A 20,925-nucleotide genomic window follows, 5' to 3' on the forward strand; every position below is an offset into this window, starting at 1 on the left:
AAATCAGTTGTTTGGGAACAGAGTTTTTAAGGTAGTGAGTGATCAGACTTCATGACCTCTGAATGAATCCTTTAGAAAAAGCACTTTATCCTCTGAATTCTGGTTAGCAGAAAATGTTTGAATAAAATAAGAGGAGAAACACAGATACTGAAAAATGGTACCAAGGTGTCATAAGTGATTAGAAAGAAATGTCCTGCTTTCTGTTAGAGCAGTAGATAGGTGGCTAATGATTTAATGTTGCAGCTTACAGGATGCTACCAGCAAGGTCTGAAAAGTGAAGCTAACATGGAAAAGCCTTAAAGCTGTGTTACTTTGAATGTGGGCAGGTGGTTGCAAATATACTTCAGTCCTGTAGAAGTCAATGGGACAAGAGCAATCTCTGTAAATACCTTCCTGCTGAGTTTTATAGGCTTGCTCGCTCATTTTGCATCATATCAAAAGGAGGTATTTGGAGGATATTGGTCATTTAGGAGTGCAGTCCCACCCATTCTTGTCATGCTGTTGTCAAACATGGTGAAAATTCTCATCTGGAAACTTCGAAACAGGACTTCACAAATAAATTGGTGCCATCATTTATAGCAACAAAAACTATCCACTGCAGGTACTGTCTTAGTTCTCATACTGCTTCATCTCCTTCGTGGTGAATTCCAGTGTCACTCCACAGCCTTCTTCCTCCATAAATGGACATAAACACAGTACCATGAATTTTGCTTTACTCTTTAATAAATACTATAATCTGGGCTTCATAATAAAGTCGTGTTCTCAGTATTTATTTTTCTTAGCAACACAATTTATGAGTCATGTTTTTTTTTTGGGGGGGGGGGTTACTGGTCAGTGTAGGTGTCACTTGTTCAGGCTAAGTTAGCCTTGCGGTAGATCAAGAGCTAATCCTTCATACCAGTTTAAACTGTCTTTGTGAAAGCAGGCCCAGGGCTTTGTGGGGTTCTTACCATCTGTTGCTGAACTCTGCCTTGTTCCACTTGTTTATGACTCTATGTTGGGAATCCTTTGCCAGTTTTGGACTGATAATTTACCCGTCTGATAGTATTGGATTAATGTATAACAATTGATGCATCTAACATTCAAGAGATCAAGAGTTTTGCACAGCAGTGTTCATACAAACCACAGCAGTGTTCTTTTGCTCCTCGAATAGCTTAACCTCCTGCCGTCAGTTGAAGCGTGCTTTTGGTCATGCCGTGCTGCACCGTGAAGAGCTTTGTTTCTATTATACATTCACAACAGGGGATTTCTGAGCTGGCCTCGGTTGTTTAGCTTTGCACAGCCATAATATGTTGCTTCAACCTTGAACTCAGTCGGCTCTCTTGGCACCAGTTGAGTTGCCCTTTATACTTTTTGTTTGGTTTTTTGAAAGTGTAGGTTTCACCATTGTTTTGTCGCTGGGGAGGTTGTTTAACAACAGGTGTGTGCTATCCTTCATCCAACGAATAAAAACCCTTGTGTGTAAAGATTGTTTCCTGTGCTGTACTGTCAGAGCTGTAAAACTGACACAGTGTTACTTCTGGGCCAAGTGCATCACTTCCTGCAGAGCCTCCCACTTCTCACCCACTTTTAGTAGTTTGCGTAATTTGCAGGAAGTTGTGATTTTTCTATTTTGCTATTGTCATGCATCAGCATTGCTGTATAATGCATGGTGGGGGTGTTTGTATCGTGCACAGGGCATCTCTGGGTCTTGAGGAGTCTTATGAGGCATTAAAAAGTCTTAAATTTGATTCTCAAAGGTCATGAGTATTTTGTCTGCTATCCTGTAGACATTTGCATTAGTTGCCATGGCGAGAACACTTCTTTGGATCCCAGACTCTAAATTTGAAAGAAGAAGAAGAATTTTTTTTCTTTTCAAAAAGCACATCCTCTAATTGTTTCATAAGACAAGTGCTTATAAAAGGGTCAAACATATCCAGCATTGCAAACAGACTCCCACACACTGTCATTAACAATTTGCCAAATAAATATATATACACAAAGAGAAGTGTCATATAAGCAATGGCTGTAATCTTACACTCATGGTAAACAGTTTACATACGGTAAAAAGTATAAACACCAAATGTGGTTTTAATTCATGTCATAAATAAAGTGCAGGAGTCTTTGTGCAACACTTAATAATTCTAACTGTCATAGCTTGGGATAGCTTTGACTATTGTGACTTTTGTACCTGCTGATTCAGTGATTCGTATTGGGAAGCCTTTCCATATGTTGTATATAAAAAGAAAAACTGATTTGACTTTGTAGTCTGAAAAGTGAAGTCCCCAGTTTTTCTGAAGCTATCATTAGGCTCATTTGACCTCTGACCTCAGCAGATGCTTCTGATAAGTACATAGTTTCAGTCAATAGTTTCAAGTCACAGTGAATACAACATGAAGTTCGCCTTGCAAAGGAAGAAAATAAGCCATGTAGTGGGTCCAAGCTTTCTTTGATAAGTTGCTAACTTATGAACACGGTGTCTTCAGTTAGTCTGTCAAATCAACCTCTCACTTTTTGCATCTGGTTTCAGAAAACCAAGATGACGACAACCAAAATGCCAAAAGTGGGGTCTCAAAAAAGGACAAACTAATGGATGATGTCAAAGTGGCTATCAATTTTCTTCTCCGCAAGGCTTCAAGGTTCAAGTAGTTGAAAAACATACCTCCTCTCTGCTTTGCTTTCCGTGTGTTTATGTGTTAGGTTGAGAGGAGATCAAGCAGCTGTGCATCACTGAAGTACCCTCCAGTGTTTTGATATCAGTGGCTCTCACTTTGCAGGGAATCTTCTCCTCCCAGCAATGCAGTGCAGTGCACTTCGTATAGTCTCTTCAACGGCAACATCTGTACTCTGAAACTTCCTACATTTTATAGCACGTATGCACACGCTGCTGCTTGAATAATTTATTTTAACACATAATTTAAATGTTTTAAGCTGCTACATAACTTTCAAGGACATAAGGAGAGGTGGTAACACCCTTATCTGCCTACGACAGACAGGGAGCGCTTAAAACTTGTATTGTGTGGATGCGCTTCCTGCTGAAATTAGTCTCGTTTCAGATGGAAGATTGTGAAATAAGATGCTCGTCCTCTGTGTTTGATACGGTTTCAACGCGGCGTCTATCTTCAGGAATGCCAGAGCTCCGAAGGGGGAATAGACCCGTTAATCTGAAGGCAACACATGAGCCCACTGTCCCTTGATCTTCACTGCAGAAATAGTTTGAGCCCCAAGTTATTAAGCTGATGAATGGCAGTTTTTAAATTGAATAACACAGATAAGCTGCTCTGATTGCGATGAGGCTGAATTTCACAAATCTATATCGTGATACACTCGGGGAATGGGGCATTATCTGTCAGGGAAACAACATTGTGTTTGCCTGTTTTGTCCTCAGACACTATCACATAAATGGTTGAATCAGTTTTCCAGCTCATTCTTCTCGGTCCAACCTCTCTGCGGTTAATCAGATGCCATTCAAGATCTGAAGCGAATGTTCACTTGAGCACACATAAGCTCACACCCCGAGATTCAGGCTGTTTAAACAAAAAGGACAAATGTCTCGGAGTTACGGCGGCAGCACTGTTTAGAAATCAGATACTAGGGTTTTCATTAAGACACTGAACAGACTGCATACACTGTGTGTATATAAGGCTTTCTTTGTGACACAGCGGCCCACTGTTACTGTAGCCAGCGGCTGTTTCATGTACAAGTGCACCCGCCTTGAAAGCCAAAAAGTGAACGAGATGGAAAATATCCCCTCGTGATCTTTGCCTCTTACGTTGTTCCTTTTAGAGTTTCTAGCTGGCATATGAACTCAAAAGGGAGGCATGTGGAGGGGTTTGTTTGATTTTTGTTTTGTAAGATTTTGACTGCCTTCCTCTTCTTGCCCCCATCGAGAAGGGGTGGAGAAGTGAGTCTACACTTGAAACAAAGTCAACAGCCTGACATTGCAATTACAGTTTATGGCACTGGCTGATTAGAAACTGAGAACTGGGGTTAAAAGGTTGGGGTGTCTGGACAGGGAGCTGTTGCATGACTAATGAGTGTTGAGAAGATGGACTGGAGCATGGCATGGCAAATGTAGTTGCACATGCTTTCTGCTATCACAGTTAATACTGGATACATTTGCATCAAAATATTTATCTTATATTTACCTGAAAATGGTAGCCATATGGTAAAAAAATATATATATAAAAAGCTAAATGGATCCATTATGCTCACTTCTAGCTCCATATTTGTATTTTTGGTCTGAGTTTCAGTTTCTCTTGTGATATTTGGATGATAAGATCAGAAATTGGTGTAAACAACTTAAAAGCATGGCTCCATCCTGCCTTGCATCAACAGTTCAGGGTGGAGCTGGTAGATATTTTATTGCCACAGTTTGGGCCTCTTAATACCAAGTGAACATCACAGCCTACCCAAGTATCGTTGCTGATCTTGTCCATCCCTTTAGGTCCAATCTTTTGATTGCTGCTTCCAGCTAGATAGCTAGATTCCAGCCATATCACAAAGCTCAAATCACCTCAAACTGGTGTCTTGAACATGACAGTGAGTTCACTGTACTCAAAAGGCCTCTATGAGAAATGTTTCCAGCACCTTGTTGAATCTATGTCAGAAGGAATTAAGGAAGTTCTAAGGGCAAAAGGGGGTCCAACCTAGTACTAGAAAGTTGTAACTGAAAACAGTGCATATCACAGAAAATAAGGAAAAGCATAATGGATCCCTTTGGACCAAGGATGGGCTTTTAACCTTGTGATAGACCAGCAACCTGTTCAGGGTGTACCCCGCCTCACCTCCTGTGACAGCTGGGATAAGCTGCAGACCTCCAGCAATCCAATTTCTTAACCACTTATTCAATTCAGGAGAAGTGGTTAAGGAATCGTATTGATGGATGGATAATAGAGCCTCTTCAAACACATAGTACAGTAGCTAATGTGACACATTTTCATTGTTTTGCTCAGGTTACATTGTGGCTCAATTATTGTGGTCCAAACCAAGGGCAAATTAAATTTTTTTCCCCTTTTTAGCTGTAATCTAGTTCATGTTCACACAGGCAGGCTCACCAAGAGCTTTAAGCATGAAGTCATACGGACTGACAGCTCACTGAAAGGCTGGTTTTATTGGTGTCACCTTGAATTTTCATCATCACTAGATTCACGTGGGAAAATTAAACTTCAAAGTCTGGCAGAAAGTTATGCTACACTATTTGTCTTCTCTAAAATTCACAACTGAATATAAGCATCATTTGTCCAGAATGTACCTCATGACCATCTATAAATATTACTCCCCTACTTTTCACTCTCTTTTCTCTCTGCTAAACTAGAATTGATTCATGTCTTTACTGACTTATTTTTATTTTTTGGCTCATCGGGCAGAATTGCAGAACTCATACCAAACCATAGCTAACAAATAGTATCATGTAAATAAAACAAGACATTGTTTCTACATCAAAAGAAGATCCTTTCATAGGAATTTATGATAGTTTAAATTTTAAATTACGAATTTAAAACCGTCTTTCCCTTGAGAAGGCTTGCAGCTGAGGTGCTGTGCTTTCACACAAACACAACTGAACCATAGCAGAATCTGCTTTGGAAACACCCATCATCCACCTGTGTACTCCACATTGTAATTTGATTGACAGCTGCCATACTGGCCCAATTAGACCAGATTAATCAGGTGACTACACTGGAGTTTGATTGAACCACAGAGGTCCGTGTACAGTACACTGTTTTTGGTTTGTGCATCCACAGCGCTGTCCATTTGCATTTTGCACTGAGACACCTTCAAGATTGATGCTTCTGCATCTCGCTTGACTGATTCTAACTAACCTCTGTAAATTGGAGAAGACAGTCTTGTCGGATACTCTTGCCAACCTATTATTATTATACTTTTTTGTTTTTTGCTTTACAGAGAATAAATGAAGCAAGCTGTTATTGAAGAGAATTGAAAAAAATACTAACTTCTTAGAAAATGGATACAGACTTAGTCACTTTTTTGTTTACAGTACGAATGGCACAAATGCTGCCATGTTTCCCTCCAGTTCCACTAACTCGACAAGTCTGAAGGCAGCAGGTGCTTGACAGGAATCAAATCAGTCCCCCTAATTACAGCATTCTAATTGATGGCTCATTTTCCACAGTGGTTGAGAAATCTAATTAGAGATCATCAGATCAGCAAACATGCTTTGAGCTCTAAGGCACAAGCAAGGAGTGACACCACAGCCCAGCCTAATGCGGTGTAAATGCAGTTATTGTCAGTCTTTAGCAGCAGATAAAAACCACGCCTGCACTGGGTAATTCTTGTGAAATGACGGACGTTCTGTCATAGCTTTGACTTTTTTTTTAAATATCCCATGTAGGTTAGTTTAAAGCATTTTAGACTATATTGTGCACACTTTTTAATATCTATAAATAAGTGCAGATGGTTAATCTGAATGAATAGAAACCTCCATGATAAAAGTAGACGTTTTCAATAATTGCACAGCTTACTAAGTTGGCTTTTTATTCACCAATTTTCTACATGAATATGGTAAAAAATAGTCTAAAACCACCATGCTTTCGGGCCAAGTTAAACTGTGACATTGATGGTACGGTTTTAATTGCTGCTATGATTTTGTTCCCATGTGTTCCTCTACCCACTGATTATAAACTTTAATTATCCTAATTGAGATTTCCTGGTTGAAAAGATACATACCAAATTTTTATGAGCTTCTGGTTCATTTGCGCAGCTCCTAGCTGGTATTTTTGTGAATAAACTTAAAGATCTTGACAAATATAAGATCGGATATTATGGAATAGCCTTGGAAATAATCTAATATTGTTGATAAAAAAAACAACTGCTATATCCATACTGGATAGTGAACCATTCATCACCATTTCATCCATTATTTACTACGTTTTTGTGTTTGCTGTAATTCAGATTTTATCTGCCGAGTAGTTGGTGTATTTTGAAATCTAATAAATGCACTGGAAATAAATGCATATGCAGATGTTGCATATTTACATATATATTGCTACTTACATGCAGAGCAAGCTATAGAATATCCAGTAAACATTAGTGACTGCACTGGCTGGGTAGAAATAAATCATTCCACAATGTAGAATATTATCGGGTAGATGTAAGAGGCGACAGGAAGGGCAGCGGCAGCCTAACATGAGCTGATTCTGGCTGATCTCCACAGAGCGACAGATTGGCACCTACTGCTCCGCAGAATGTCCCCTTCCTTCCTGTATTAATGAACCCAGGGAAACATGAATGGAGGGATTTCAGTGAACCACGTTCTGTTAACGTGTGTGAACACGGTCCACCTGCAGAGGGATACCGTATGTAGACCTTCGTTTTCCCCATTCACAGCAGATTGTGAAATGTCACGGCTTCTGTGGTTATGTAATATGTTTTTGTCTTCAGTTCTGGTGATATTTGTGAAAATTACAATAGTTAAAGATATAGCGTGTAGCATTTTTCATGTATTGAAAGTTGGTTTTTAATGATTAAAAAACAAAAGACACTTCCCCTGATTCTTTAACAGCATAATAATGTATTTTTAAATATAAAATTTCGTTTATTTTCAAGTCATTCCCTCATCTTTCTCTCTCCACCTTCGATGCTCTGTCCAGCATGAGCCTAAAATATATATTAAAGAAAAACAGTGGACAACAAAAATACAGAGGATTTGACATTTAAGCTCACTCCTAAGTGTTGTCAGTGCTTTTCTTCTACTAGTAATCTACTAATCATTAACAGAAAATCACAAACACTGGAACACAAAAGCCATAAAAAAATAAAAACAGCTGATCTGCCTTTAAATAGCATTTTGTTTATGACAATGTTCTCAAGGAATGAAGCTAAGCACTTTTGTAACAAGTAGTTGGTCCTCATAGCTACTGCTAATCATCTAAGTTTAAAAAAAAAAATCTCTAAAGTCTAATTTTGAAACCGCTTGCTCATTAGCTAACGACTTGTCAATGACAAGTTGTTAGCCAATGGGTAATTATCCATTATGAAAGATAGTATGAGCAAGTTGTACAACATACTTAATTAAACTTAGTGGGATTTGAAACGAGTGATTTAACCCATAGATTCCACAGGAAATTGGCTATTTTCCTGTGGCTAGCTGTTCCAGATGGATAGTTTGGAATCACAGCTATCGCCATCTGGTGGCCTTTATGTAGAATCCATGTTCAAGGCACTTGATTAAGGGCTAAATGGACTTTTTGCATTCAAAAATGACTGGACTGATTAATCAGCTGCAGATTTTTCTATTTATTTAGTTTTTGTTTAATTCTGCTGCTCTCTGGCTAAACTCTGCATGTCTTAATTCTCTTTAAATGTGAACATTAACATGCTGTGTAAGCACAGACTGTAGCTGGTGAAGCAGACAATGAATATGTGAATCAATACGGTGCACAGCTGTTGCGAGAAGCTTTGACCTTTGGTTACAGAGAACAAATAGTCTGATGTCTACAATCTGCTTGAGCTTCTCTGCAACATGTCATTTAGCTTTCTTCTTTCAGCAGTTGACATTCTGAGGTGTCTTCATGCAGTATTGACTGCACAGTCTTCTTTCTAGAAATCTCATTATCATCTCTATCATCTGTTAGAGTACTCACTATGGAACTGGTCTGCAAAGGTTACGTGACGTGAACGTTCTTCCTTAAACAACAAAGAAAACAGGAGAAGCTGCTCCTCCAGTGGCGTCTGTGACGATACAACCAGTGTTGATCAGGTGGGCGTTTAGCCGCCCCGAAGCTGCCCACCTCATCAGGCACCTGTGGCCTCCTGACTGATGCCATGGTAACAAAGCTGCAGCAAAATGAAAGTGTGCTGAAGGTCAAAGACAATTCAGACTTGTAGATGGACTGTTGAGAGGGCGCGGGGCGGTAAGAGACGATGTGCCCGAAGTGTCATTCGTGCCGCTCTCCTGTCTTGTGGAGTGTGGGAGGCACTTATTGGCTCGTCATTATGGTTCAGCAGAGCCTCTTGATGCACATGAAGCCCTCGTCACAGCCACCCATACGCCTTCGCTGAGTGACCTCCTTTGCGTCCTTCAGGCTCAAGAATGTTACACCCTGAAACCTCTTATATAGTGAGAGTCATGTCATGACATTGGTTTAATCTGATCAAATGTACGACAGATGGACACATGAAATCTTCATGGCTGAAACATGCATTCATTTTTGAGTCTATCTGTGGTTAAACCCAAAATCTAAAGCCAAAATTTCATTGTTGACCTTAGTTTTCTTCATAATGAACATTCTCATATGTTGTGTTACAGTTTAAATAGCAGAATTGCATCATGTTACGTGTGATGTGGCATGACAGAAACAAGCATTGGTTACCTGAACGATTGGTCTTTCTTGACACTTCACTGGAGAAAACTTCAAAAAGTGGATGTTGGGTGAGCTTTCAAGGGTCATATCACTATGTGGGATAGATAGCTGCTCAAAACAAGAGCGTATAAAAGGTCTCCTTTTCATTTTCACACAGGGCTCATCTTTTAGCTGTTATTCTTTCTGTATCAAATGAATTTTCTATTGCAGCAAATTCTACTTGGTTGTCACCCGTGAGAGCCAGTCATCATGTCGGGCTGCGTGTGGACAGTGAACTGGCATTTACAGAGCACTTTCCAGTCTTACAGATCACTTAAAGTGCTTTAGAGTACAAGAGAGATTTATACACATACAGTCCTTTTTTTCTGTACATTTAAAGCACTTTATCCATCTCTCATCCATGGCCAGGTTTGAATCACCAACATTTCAAGCCTGAGATGCAGGACATCTGGACAGTGGGAGAAAACCCATGCAGGCACCAGGAGCACGTCCTTCATCACAGGAAGGAACTAGCCAGACTTTGATGGCTTTAATTAGCTTTAATTACTTAAACTTTTTATGTCCTCTTCCCTTGTAATGATAACTATCACAATGGAGGTGTCATTGTTGCCACTTTTTTTCATTATATTGGATTACAGTGCATCAAATTTGCTTGGAAATCTGGTTATCTGCTACCTATGGAGCACAGATATTGTTAATAAAATCCATTCTGTTCCTACTGCGACACATCCAAACATCTACAGTGAGAAATCTGTTTTGTTTTTTTTTTGTCTTTCACCACATACTCCTTTAGAATAAGCTATAAAGACAGTTATTGCTATTGCTAACTGCTGAAATAAAACAAAACACACACACAATACAGTGAAGTAGATTCTGTGCTATAACAGGCAATACTCACTGTTGCCAATGGTACTCAACTCCACATTGTTCCCTTTGTATCACCATCGTCACAATAGTGAAGCACATCCTCTTATGGCTTTTTACTTTAGTACTCTCTGATGTGTAAAAGATGGCATGAATCATGCATCTGATTGTCAAGCCACCAGTCTGGCTTCCACACTCAGCAGGTCTGGCTTGATTGCCTTCATGAATCTATATTAAAGGCCTGATGTGTGGCTGAAACCAGTATGTTATGTGGTGGACTGTCCTCCGCAGGGTCTTGAACTCCTCACGATGACATTGTCAGTTCCGACGGCCGTTCTCTGGCTATTTTGAGTAAATTCACATGCTGTGCTGCAGTACAGTGACATTTAAATGGAGACAAGCACAAGAGACTGGCTGTGCCTCTCTCTCATGCAGCTCTTTTGTAAGGGAAGCTGTATATTTCAGATCAGTAGGGAGTGGGCAGCATGATGCGTGGGTCTAACCTCTCCTCTGTCTCTGATCACAACGTCAATATCAGTAAATGGATGCGTGCATTTCTCCTCCCTTTCCTCTGGCTTTTTTTTTTTTTTCATTTTCCTGCTATCCCTGTATGGCCTTTTCCTCTTTTTTTCCCCTTTGTAGACGTACACAGTAGAAACCTGTTTAACCAAGTAAAAAACTAAATAATGATGGTATATTGTAATATTAGAGCAGGTGCCCCGTCTTTCCATCGGCGACATTATTCTGAATCTTGATCAGTGTCGTTTCTCTTACCCCATGTGTTCATGTTCATAGCTTGTTTAAGGGGACATATAAGTGGCTGTGGAGTAACTGACATTTAGCAGCTGGTATCCTTCCTAAAAAAGTCAAACAAGGAGTTGTGTCAGATGCTTTATGTTCAGGGAAACCAACAGGGATGTAAATGTGGCAAGATCATTTATGCACCATATTAGCTGTGTTTGGATTAATAGCTTAATTTACTTGAGTATGTTAAAGGAGTAAGAAGAACAATTTTGAGGGAATCATGAGCATAAAAGTAAAAAATCTATATTGGGCAAATAATACGGTGCCACTGAAATGCATGTAGTTAATGTCTTTGACTGGATAATTTAGGACAGCATCTGCCATAACTGTAATAACTATTTTTAAATCAGTTAGTCTAACAATGCACAGTTTTCGTTTTTTTTAAAAAAAAAATCATTATTTTAAATTGTCTAATCAACAGAATTACAACCACAATTTGTATTATAACATTGAAATGTATGTAATTAATGTTACTGTTGTGCAAGAAACAAGAAATACAAAGGAATAAAAGGCAGCTGACACTTTTGATTCAAAAATGAATGAGGAAAATAAATAAAAGCTTGAAAGCACTCTAAAAGCACTTGTATCCCTGCCTCTGCTGGGCTATGCATGGGGAGCCCCAGTAGCATAATGGTGAGGGCATATAACAGAAATCCAAAACATCCTTAGTTCACTCACGAACTGCATTTCTTTTCCTTTTTCTCCCCTCCTGCTATCAGAAAATGAAATAAATATCAAACAAGGCTTACCACATAACATTTTATGTAGTGTATATATATTATTGTTGTTCCCCTCAGTTCCAGTGGTGGATGCTCATAATAAGGATTGGTTAAAAATCAATTAGTTAGCATAGCATATGTGCAGATAATCCTACAGAGCCAAAAGCTCAGGTGTCCGATTGCTCTAAATGCCCTGTTTCTAACAGTTTCTCCTGTTCTGTTGATGTTGATGAAGGTGGGTATTCCTAATATGGTCATCTCAGGCACACAGCTGTGCGTGTTGCAGCCCCTCCCACCTGCAGTGCAAACCTTTTCTCTGTGAGGGGCAGCCAATTAGAAGAAAATTGTATGAAAGAGAAGAAGGGAAGGGGCCCAGTATAAAAGATGGCTTATGGCTTATGCACAGATGCTCTAGTAGAGGCAAAGAAAAAATGTATAGAGATAGAGCTTAGCATAATGGAGCCTCTTTGTCTCTCTAAGCTTATCAATTTTGTTTGCTTGCTAACTCAAATTCTTGCCTATATTTCAGTTTAATTCAGTTTTATTTATGTAGCACTTATTCCCAATAAATCCCCTGAAGATGCTTTATATTGTAAGAGAAAGACAATGTAATACGCTTCGCAATGGTAGGAAGGAAGAACGCCCCATTACCAGGAAGTAGTCATCTGCTGTGACCAGTTAGAGTTTTAGGCTTTATTATTTTTGCAGCAGTCAGTAAATCCCATGAAATCCATTCCTGCCTTGTATGTTTAGTCTGCATTTGTGTCAAATCTATTTTACTGACAAAAGCCATGACAGCTTACTGGATATCTTTAAAATCTAGTAACAAGTTTCCAGAATATTCAGTGGAACAAAAATGGGAATTTAAACATAACCTAATCAGCAGAGAAAATAGCATTTGTGTCTATATATACACTCAAATTCATGAAACAGTACAGAAAAAAGAGCAGGCTGGAGTGAATACTATTATCTAGAAGCTCCTGCTATGCCTCAATACACAAGAAAATGTTAAGAATTTTCACAAAGGCATCTTTCAGCTGTACCTCCCTGATGGGTATTGAGCGCTCTGGTGTATTGTATCTCTGTAATACTGGAGCTTTTAAGACATCACCTATATCCATGCTGTGCCTGTCTACAAAGGAAGTGCATGTAGTCTAGAAAAAGTCTCTTCTGTGCGACTAAAATAATAGAAATCGAAGAAGCAATTTGAGAACCGATGTATCACATATGGATTCGGGAGAAAACACATGTACTGTATAGTGGAGCATAAGCCTCCCACCTTTAAGTTTTCTCTTGCTGCTTTTGTAAGATGCCACTGAAAGGAATTTTAAAAATGGATACATCCCATCCTGTTTTTCCACCTTCACTAGCTGTGTAACTAAAAATGTGAGAAAAGTATTTCACATTTGTGAAAAACCTTAAATAATTGAATTATTTTGTGTAGGCATGTTTTTCTGCCACCCATGATAGAAAAGATGCTTACAAAAGATAATCAGAACTTTATTCTATTTAAATCCTATTTCCATGTGAACAAGATCAAATAATGTGATTACCAAAATGTTATATTAATATTAACACTAAAAATTGACTGACGCTGCAGCTCCTTCCCCTTCAGCTCATTTTTTTTAACACCTTCAGATTTACTGTTGTCAGTTCTCACAGCTTTCATAGTATTGTTTCCAGCTGTTTTCACTCCCCAAAAATCAGTGTTAAACCCATAGACTGTATATTAAAGATGGACGCAGCTCCATGATGTCACTTACTGCTTTTTGTGCTGTGGTTTTGAAGCCTTGGGTTTCATTACTAGGGTCTTAGCCTCTTTTGAGTATTTAATTAAAAAGTGATGGTGATGGATGAAAGCATAAACCCCTGGGGTTGTCAGCTAATGCTAACAGTAGCTTGCTAGCTTTGCCTGCTAGGTGCATTAGTTAGGGGGGGATAAACAGGCTTAAAAACCGAATTGGGTAATTTTTTAATTTACTTTTAATGTATTAATAATTTAAATACATTTTTTATTATTTAACTATTAAATTCAATATCAAATTATAATCACATTTTCTGCAGGAAATTATTTTTTTCAGTTATCTGCATTATGAGTAGACACAGAAAAGCCAGACCTGCCTTTTCATGTGCTTGACCTCTTCATGTGAGAGACGGACAGAATTGGCACAAAAATCTATCTATGATGCTAACACATAGCTGGCAGCAATTCATCCCCAGACCCTGAGAGTGGATACCTCAGTACCAGCTGAGGTTTGGGTTGGGGTTAGAGCTTACTCCAGCTGTCATATGGCAAGAAGGGGGATACGCCCTGGAAAAGTCACCAGCATCTCAGGGCTAATACAAATACACAAGGGTTCGGACTTTAGAATCACAAATGAATGAATTTCTCTTTTGCTAACCACTGCACCGCCATGCTGTGGTTAGGATGTTCCTGTAAAGTGTTGTGTTGACTGCTTTTCATCAACTTTGGTGAAGATGAGGAAATCTGCAGGCACGTGAAAAGTTTAGCATCATGCTTTTAACTCATTATTGGAAAGCAAAGAAGTAATGCAACGAGTAGTGTAACGAATTACTTTCTCTGGAGAGTATTTTGTAATACATTACTTAAATGGACCGTATCTGTCACTCAAAGCAGCTACACCCCAAAAAGGATGGTTTATAGTAAAATGTACCTCCTGTAGTTGTCACAAAGGGTGAAAATGGCTACAGAGACCATACAGTTTAACATTGGAAGCTATGAGGGTTGTTTGGAGTTTGCCTCAAGTGGTCATTTGGGGAACTGCAGTTTTGACACTAATGTACCAGCATCAGTTTTCAGTTTTAAAGGTTGCTGCTTGGTTGCGGCTAGTGTACGCCCATTAGTTATCACCTACACAAAGACAGGCGAGTTAGTAATCAATATTCTGGTGCAGTCGTGGCAGATAGAATCAGATAATTCTCAGACTTAATGGACCCACAAAAGGCAGCTTGTGTGTTCTGCCTCTTATTGGACAAAAATAATAGTTCAAGTAGGCATACAGTTAGTACCCTTTAAAGTGAATCTGATAATAATTAATGACTGAGCTGAATAGAAAAGATTAGTTTTGAAAATGACTGGTTTTTTAAGAGTTAAGTCGTTTTACCGCGGCTGAATAAGAGAGAGAAGGAGGATGGGGGAGAGTTATCGCTGCCAGAGAGCGAGAAGAGGAGGAGCAGGAGGAAGAGGAGGAGGAGATGAGAGTGAGAGAGAGTTGCCTGTCTGCTTGTGTTCGTGGGTATGCGAATGTGTGAGCGTGTGCATGCGCGCCTCAGTGAGTGTATGCGTGCTGACACCTGGCGCTCGCCTCACATTGTGGAGAGCTCTCTGCCTGTCTGGGCTGTTCTTTACCTCTCTCTCGCTCCCTCTTTTCCCTTTTATTCCCTCCCTCTATCTTTTGTCCTCTTCTCTTTGCCTTCTTTCTTTCCTGTATTTTTTTTCACCTCACTGTGCCTTTATTATCTCCTCTCTCTGTCTTTTTTTTTTGTCTAAGCTCTCTCTTACTATGGTGCAGGATTTTTATTGCCTAGGCAGACGGGGGAACGACTGACAAAGGTGAGTCGGATGAATCGGAAGAGACGGATGGTTATATTGGATAAATGTGGGGATTTCTGAATTCCACTTTAAATTTGGGGAGTGGTGGAAACATGCTTTGGTAAGAGCCACTATTCATCAAGGCTGATTTGTTAATTGTTTCGCAGGGTTTTTGTTGTTTCACGGTGCAAGTCTGAGCAGCTCTTGATCGCAGGAAGCCAGTGTGTAGGTGTCTCAATGTGTACTTTGGGAGGTGAAAGGTTCAAGTGTGTGATTTAAGAGCAGCATTGAGTGTCTGTTTTTTGACTGGTGTTGGCAGCATGTGTCAAACCCACTCTGAAACTGATTTGTTTGCTCTATTGTGGCTGCCGTGCAGGGTGTCACCTTGACCCGGGCTTCCACGGCAGTCCGTGTCTTGCCGGCATCGTGCCACACCTTAGCCGCGACAGTGTGTGTGTGTGTGTGTGTGTGTGTGAGAGGGAGACTGTGTGCTGTTCATAGATACATGAATACAGAGTGAAATAGCTGGAGAGGCCAAGGTGTCTGATAGGTGGCTGTAAAAAGAGAACATACTGTGTCTTAATGGGAATTCAGTGTGGTGTTTCAGCTCATATCTGTCATCCTTTATGTCTTCAGGTTTATTAATAACAGCAGATATCTCTGCTTGGTGTTTGGTTCCCTTACAATAACGTCACTTCTCTCTGCCATTTTTCTTTCATCCTTCTCCATCCACTCCTCTTTAGGTATGGGGGTCTTCCATATTCATATATATAAAAAGGATGAAAGAATATTTTTTTTCTTTTAAATATTTATTAATTATAACAAGGTCTTGAGTAATTTTCAGAGATGTGGATACACAGCAAATAAACCAGAAAAAGAACTAAACCTGAGCATCAAATAAGTTGTGAGAACAATTTCAACCTCTGTTTTGATCTTACTCAGTACTCAATACCTATTTCAGTACCCTAGGGGCAGCGGTCCCCAACCTTTTTTGCGCCACGGATTGGTTTAATGTCAGACGCTATTTTAACGGACTGGCCTTTAAGGTGTCGCGGGTAATTACAACAAAATTAAACGATACGACCAAGACAAAAACTGTGGTATTTTGTAAATATAATAATAAATGCGAATTCACTGTGTAATTGTGTAACTTTATTAGCAGCGTCCTCCTGAAATGCACCAACAACATTGAGAGTAACATCCTCCTCTCTGCCCCTTAATGCTCTCTGGTCGCTATGGTAACGTGTAAATATTTCTTTCAAAATAAGACACACAATTACCACATAGGAAAAGACCCAGGGAAACTGAGTTAATGATAAAAAGCCTGAAAACCATGAATTTCACACCTGAGCCTCAAATCTCGCGGCCCGGTACCAAAGGACTGACGGACCAGTATCGGCCCGTGGCTCAGGGGTTTGGGACTGCTGCCCTAGGGGGAGGAAAAATCACAGAATTAGGACTTTAAAAAAGATTAGAAGAATACAAACATCATTGAAATCATTGAAAAGACAATTTTTTAAGTTAGCTGATGTAGAGCAAAACATACAGTAATAACTGTAAGGTGTATATACGGGGCAAGTAGTGCAAAAGCCCAACGATGACTTACTATTAATCTTGTCTCGCCTAGTGCTGTGCTTCTGGTAACTTTGCCATATTTTCATTGCTGACCAAATAGAATTGTTAAGGTAGGGTGTCACTGTTTCTGTCCAGTTGCTAGTCTTGGGGTTGGATGGCATCAGTGATCCGCTCTGAGCCCCTTCTTGTTTGCAGTGCTGATGGTCAGGCAGGAGACTCTTTGACTACGTTCACACTGCAGGCGAAAGCGCATGAAATCCAACTTTTTTGACCCTATGCGACTCATATCGGATCATGGTATGACAGTGTGAACAGCACAAATCCGACCTGTGTCCCTTTCGTATGTGGTACTGAATCCGATACATATCTGATGTTTTAGAAAGCGACTGCTGTTTGAACGGTCATGTCGCATTAAATCCGTCTTTTACGTCACTGACACAAGACAGACGCCAATTATCAGAGAAGCGCCCGAGAAGACATCGTGAACGCTTCCTGGCCATCCAGTGAAACTGTTGGGAAGACAACGTTGGAGAAACGTGAACATTTTATTTGTACTGTATAATCTGCAGATTCTGACAGAAATCTGCAACTATCCTTTGAAGCACCGCTCCTCTCTAAAACAGCAATAAGGATAATTATTAGGCCATATGTAAGTAACCAAATAACTTTATAACCTCAAGCAAAATTGGGAAACGTAAAGTACGAAACAAGTCTTTATATCAAGGGCCATCAGTCAAACAATACTGTTTGCTCTGGGTCTAAACAGAGCGCGTTGTGTGTGACGTCTTCTTTTCCGCATGCGGGCCACTTTGAGGGTTCACACTAGAGCGCGTTTGCTGTCACATTTTATTTGTAGTGTGAACAAGCAGACAAAAAAATCGGAATTGAGCATTAAGACCTGCAGTGTGAACATAGACTTTGTGACTATCTTTGCAGATGATATTGTGATCTGTAGTGAGAGTAGGGAGCAGCTGGAAGAGAGCCCAGAGACGTGGAGGGATGCTCTGGAGACAAGAGAAACGAAACTCAGTAGAAGCAGAGTGTTTGTCTGAGTGAGAGGTTGAAAGGTAGCAAGTAGCACAAGTAGTGAAGGTAGATCAGTTTAAAAACCTGGAGTCGACCATCCAAAGCAATGGAGAATGCACTAGAGAATTGAAGAAGAGTGCAGTCAAGGTGGAGCGGGTGGAGACAAGTTTCAGGAGTGATTTGTGACAGAATGATAGCAGCTAGAGTGAAAGGCAAGGTTTACAAGATGGTAGTGAGACCTGCTATAGAGGGTGCACCAACAGAAAGAGAGGAAGCCAAGCTGGAGGTGGATTTTCATTGGGAGTGAGAGACAGACAACTCCGGTTGGAGATGGAATTAGAAAGGCAAGGCTTATATTTTAGATGGTGCAGAGGAGGGATGGTGGATATATTGGAAAAAGGATGTTAAATATGGGGAAAAGAGGCCACAGAGGAGGCTCATGCATGACATGCAAAGGGTTAGTGTAACAGAAGGGAATGCTATGGATAGCGTGAGAAGAAGGCAGATTGTCTGCTGTGGTGACCTCTAAGGGGACCAGCCCGAAGAAGAAACCACTAGCTGCTACTTCAGTGATAACTTGGCAGACAACTAATGCGGCTTTTGGGTAATTGCTAGCAGTTGAATTGCTTAAGATTTTTACCTCTGACCTCATGAAATTCCTCCTGAGGTTTTGTTCAGTGTCGCGAACATCAACTATTCCAGCTGATAGGAGACGAAAACTGCACTGTTGGGATAGGACTGAAGCTGAAGACTAGTTAAAGTATTTTCTCTGTCAGTTCAGTGATTTATCTGTAAAATATTGGAAGGTATGTTGATGAAAGACAACAAATCCTTTCCCAAATCAGCCAGACCTACTGTTGTTGTTGTGTGGTTCATTTATCACCCTGTGTGTATGTTTAACTTTAAACTTCATGTCTACCTTTTGTGTTTTCTGCCTAATGTTCCTTTAAAATGGGTGACATGTGATCAGTGCCCTCTCTTATTAATTTAATTTTAATTTAATTTATTTATTTAGGACAGTGCATGTTAATGAACATAAATGTAAAACAAATTACATGAATGTAAACATACCAGATTATAACCAAGGGCTAATTTCCATCTGTTGTCCATAAAACATAAAAACATAGACATAATAATTCATAAAAAATTTATAATTCATTCATAATAAAAACTCCATCACACATTAAATATGTGTGCTTTGATGTGTGATGTAATGCCACTGATTGTTTTCCCTGAATCCTAATGAGCAAAATGTTTCACATATATTTAACAGTTTTATTCTGGCGTCTTTATTTAAAGCCAGACTTGTTGCCTCTCTGGAAGACACTTGAGAGTGAGGTAATGAGTTGTTTTGGTTATGAAATCAGGTGTCCTTTACGCACTATTGGCATTTTATAATGGAAAAATATTTCAAAGACAGCAGGCCTGCTCTGTACTCATGTACTTCCTCTGTCGCTTTCTGTTGTCGTCCCCCTCACTCTGCCATCATCGCACTTACTGTAACTCTCTCCTCCTTTCTCACACACCCCGTTACTCTCTCTCCCACCCACTTGGATATTTCTGGAGAACAAAAGGAGAGAGAAGAGAGGGAGATAAAACAGTAGAGCAGGGAACGACTGAATGTACCAATCCTGCGTAGGCTAATGAGTCTTCACCAGTGCGTCCCTCTCTTTCTCCCATCCCCCTCTGTCTCAATTTATCCACATCATCTCATAACCAAACTTGTCCACCTCATGCCTTTCAGGTGCTCCCACCTTAAAGTAATTTCCTTCTTCATCTTTGTCTTCTCCATTCATCACTGCTACTTCTCCCTGGGCTCTTTTCATCAATCCAAATGCGCTAACATTTTTCATCACAGCTTCTTTTTACAGCCGTCCTGCTGCTCCTCCGTTCTTTTCATTCCTTCTGGAGTGGTTATTTTCTTACTCCCCCTCATCTTCCTTTTTGTCGAGTCCCACTCATTCCACCCATTCATCATCCATTTATATTCATTATTACAGGGGCTAACCGTTTGCCATCGTTCATCGTCACTTTCCATCCAGCTTTTTGCACATATTTATTCATCTTTTTTTACTTACCACACGCTGGCACATATATAGCCATTAAATCCTTCGTGAACAAATCAGACTGCTGGATTGTGTATTTGGCTGTGTGAAATGTGAAATAACATGTCTCTCCCCCCCACACATTTAAAGTTCTGATGCCATACAGGACTTATCAGTTCCCCTTCTGCAATGGCATCCTGTTGTTTTTGCCAGTTGGGAAGCTGGGCTTTTATTGTGGCTCTTGATGTGGATGGGCTCATTACTGCTGTTCAACGCAGTATGCCTTTGAATAGCAGGAAGTGCCCTTGCTAGCTGAACATACTGAGGGATATTGTGCTGCTTTGCGTCGCATGATAAAGACAGCAAAACACAACACTGGTTCACTTCACAGGAGGACCAAGGCGTGGACTATCCCCACGCCAGCTGCATGTCCATATGAGTCTCCCCGACTGCGTCTGTTTGATTGCAGTTATTGTGCCATCTTTGAATTCAAACCTGCAGTCTGTCTATAACTGTGCTTGTCAGTCTGACTGTCTGCTGCCCCCTCCTTCGTCTTTCTCTCCAGTCTGTGCCGGCCATGAATGCCATGCTCGATAAATGTAACTCCTGCTGACACTTACTGGAAGGGCAGACTTATCAGGCCTTCGGATGAACTTATCTGCTTTGACAGGTCTAATGATTGTGCAAGTCGCATATAAAGACACATTACGCCTGCATCCTCACTTGAGCTCAATTAATCTATAAGTTGATTGAAATGTTTTTATTATTAATTTTAATTTATTTAACAAAAATGCCAATATTTTCCACTTTGAGGGTCTTAAATGTCAGGATTTGCTCTTTTTCTATTGTAATTACTGTATTTTGTATTTTGATTTCAAATAAATTAACAATAAAAAGAGTTGGCTTGGTTGCAGAGGCACAGAGATCAGTTGGCAACCTCCTGGTGACCACAGGTTGCTAGGTAAAAATCTGTATTCCTACTTTTGATTGCTTTGGTCTGTAGGGATGAATGTATCTCAATAAATGGAAGGTTGGTG

The 20,925-nt window shown here is 40.0% G+C and overlaps 1 protein-coding gene and 1 long non-coding RNA gene across 10 annotated transcripts in view; one reads left to right on the forward strand and one right to left on the reverse strand.

Moving 5' to 3' along the window:
- The window catches only part of tanc2b (tetratricopeptide repeat, ankyrin repeat and coiled-coil containing 2b), a 162,655-nt gene that overhangs the window by 39,566 nt on the left and 102,164 nt on the right, over positions 1-20,925 (forward strand). Inside the window, exon 1 of one of the 7 annotated variants that reach the window (XM_084937270.1) lies at positions 14,935-15,263. The exons of the other annotated variants lie outside the window; for them this stretch is intronic. The gene's annotated coding sequence lies outside the window, so the exon portion shown is untranslated. Of the gene's footprint in view, positions 1-14,934; positions 15,264-20,925 lie in introns of those variants that run through there. 7 annotated transcript variants of the gene reach the window in all.
- LOC146381299 (uncharacterized) overlaps positions 16,382-20,925 on the reverse strand; it is a 40,759-nt gene continuing 36,215 nt past the window's right edge. Inside the window, exons 3-4 of one of the 3 annotated variants that reach the window (XR_014801038.1) lie at positions 16,849-17,821; positions 16,382-16,671 (exon numbers count right to left, since the gene is read on the reverse strand). This is a non-coding gene — a long non-coding RNA (uncharacterized LOC146381299). Of the gene's footprint in view, positions 17,822-20,925 lie in introns of all 3 variants that reach the window. The other 2 variants (XR_014801039.1, XR_014801037.1) reach the window with 2 other exon arrangements.

The sequence above is a fragment of the Perissodus microlepis genome, chromosome 8, assembly GCF_051167445.1.
Source record: "Perissodus microlepis isolate ML-2025 ecotype Zambia chromosome 8, ASM5116744v1, whole genome shotgun sequence".
Classification (NCBI taxonomy): Eukaryota; Metazoa; Chordata; class Actinopteri; order Cichliformes; family Cichlidae; genus Perissodus; species Perissodus microlepis.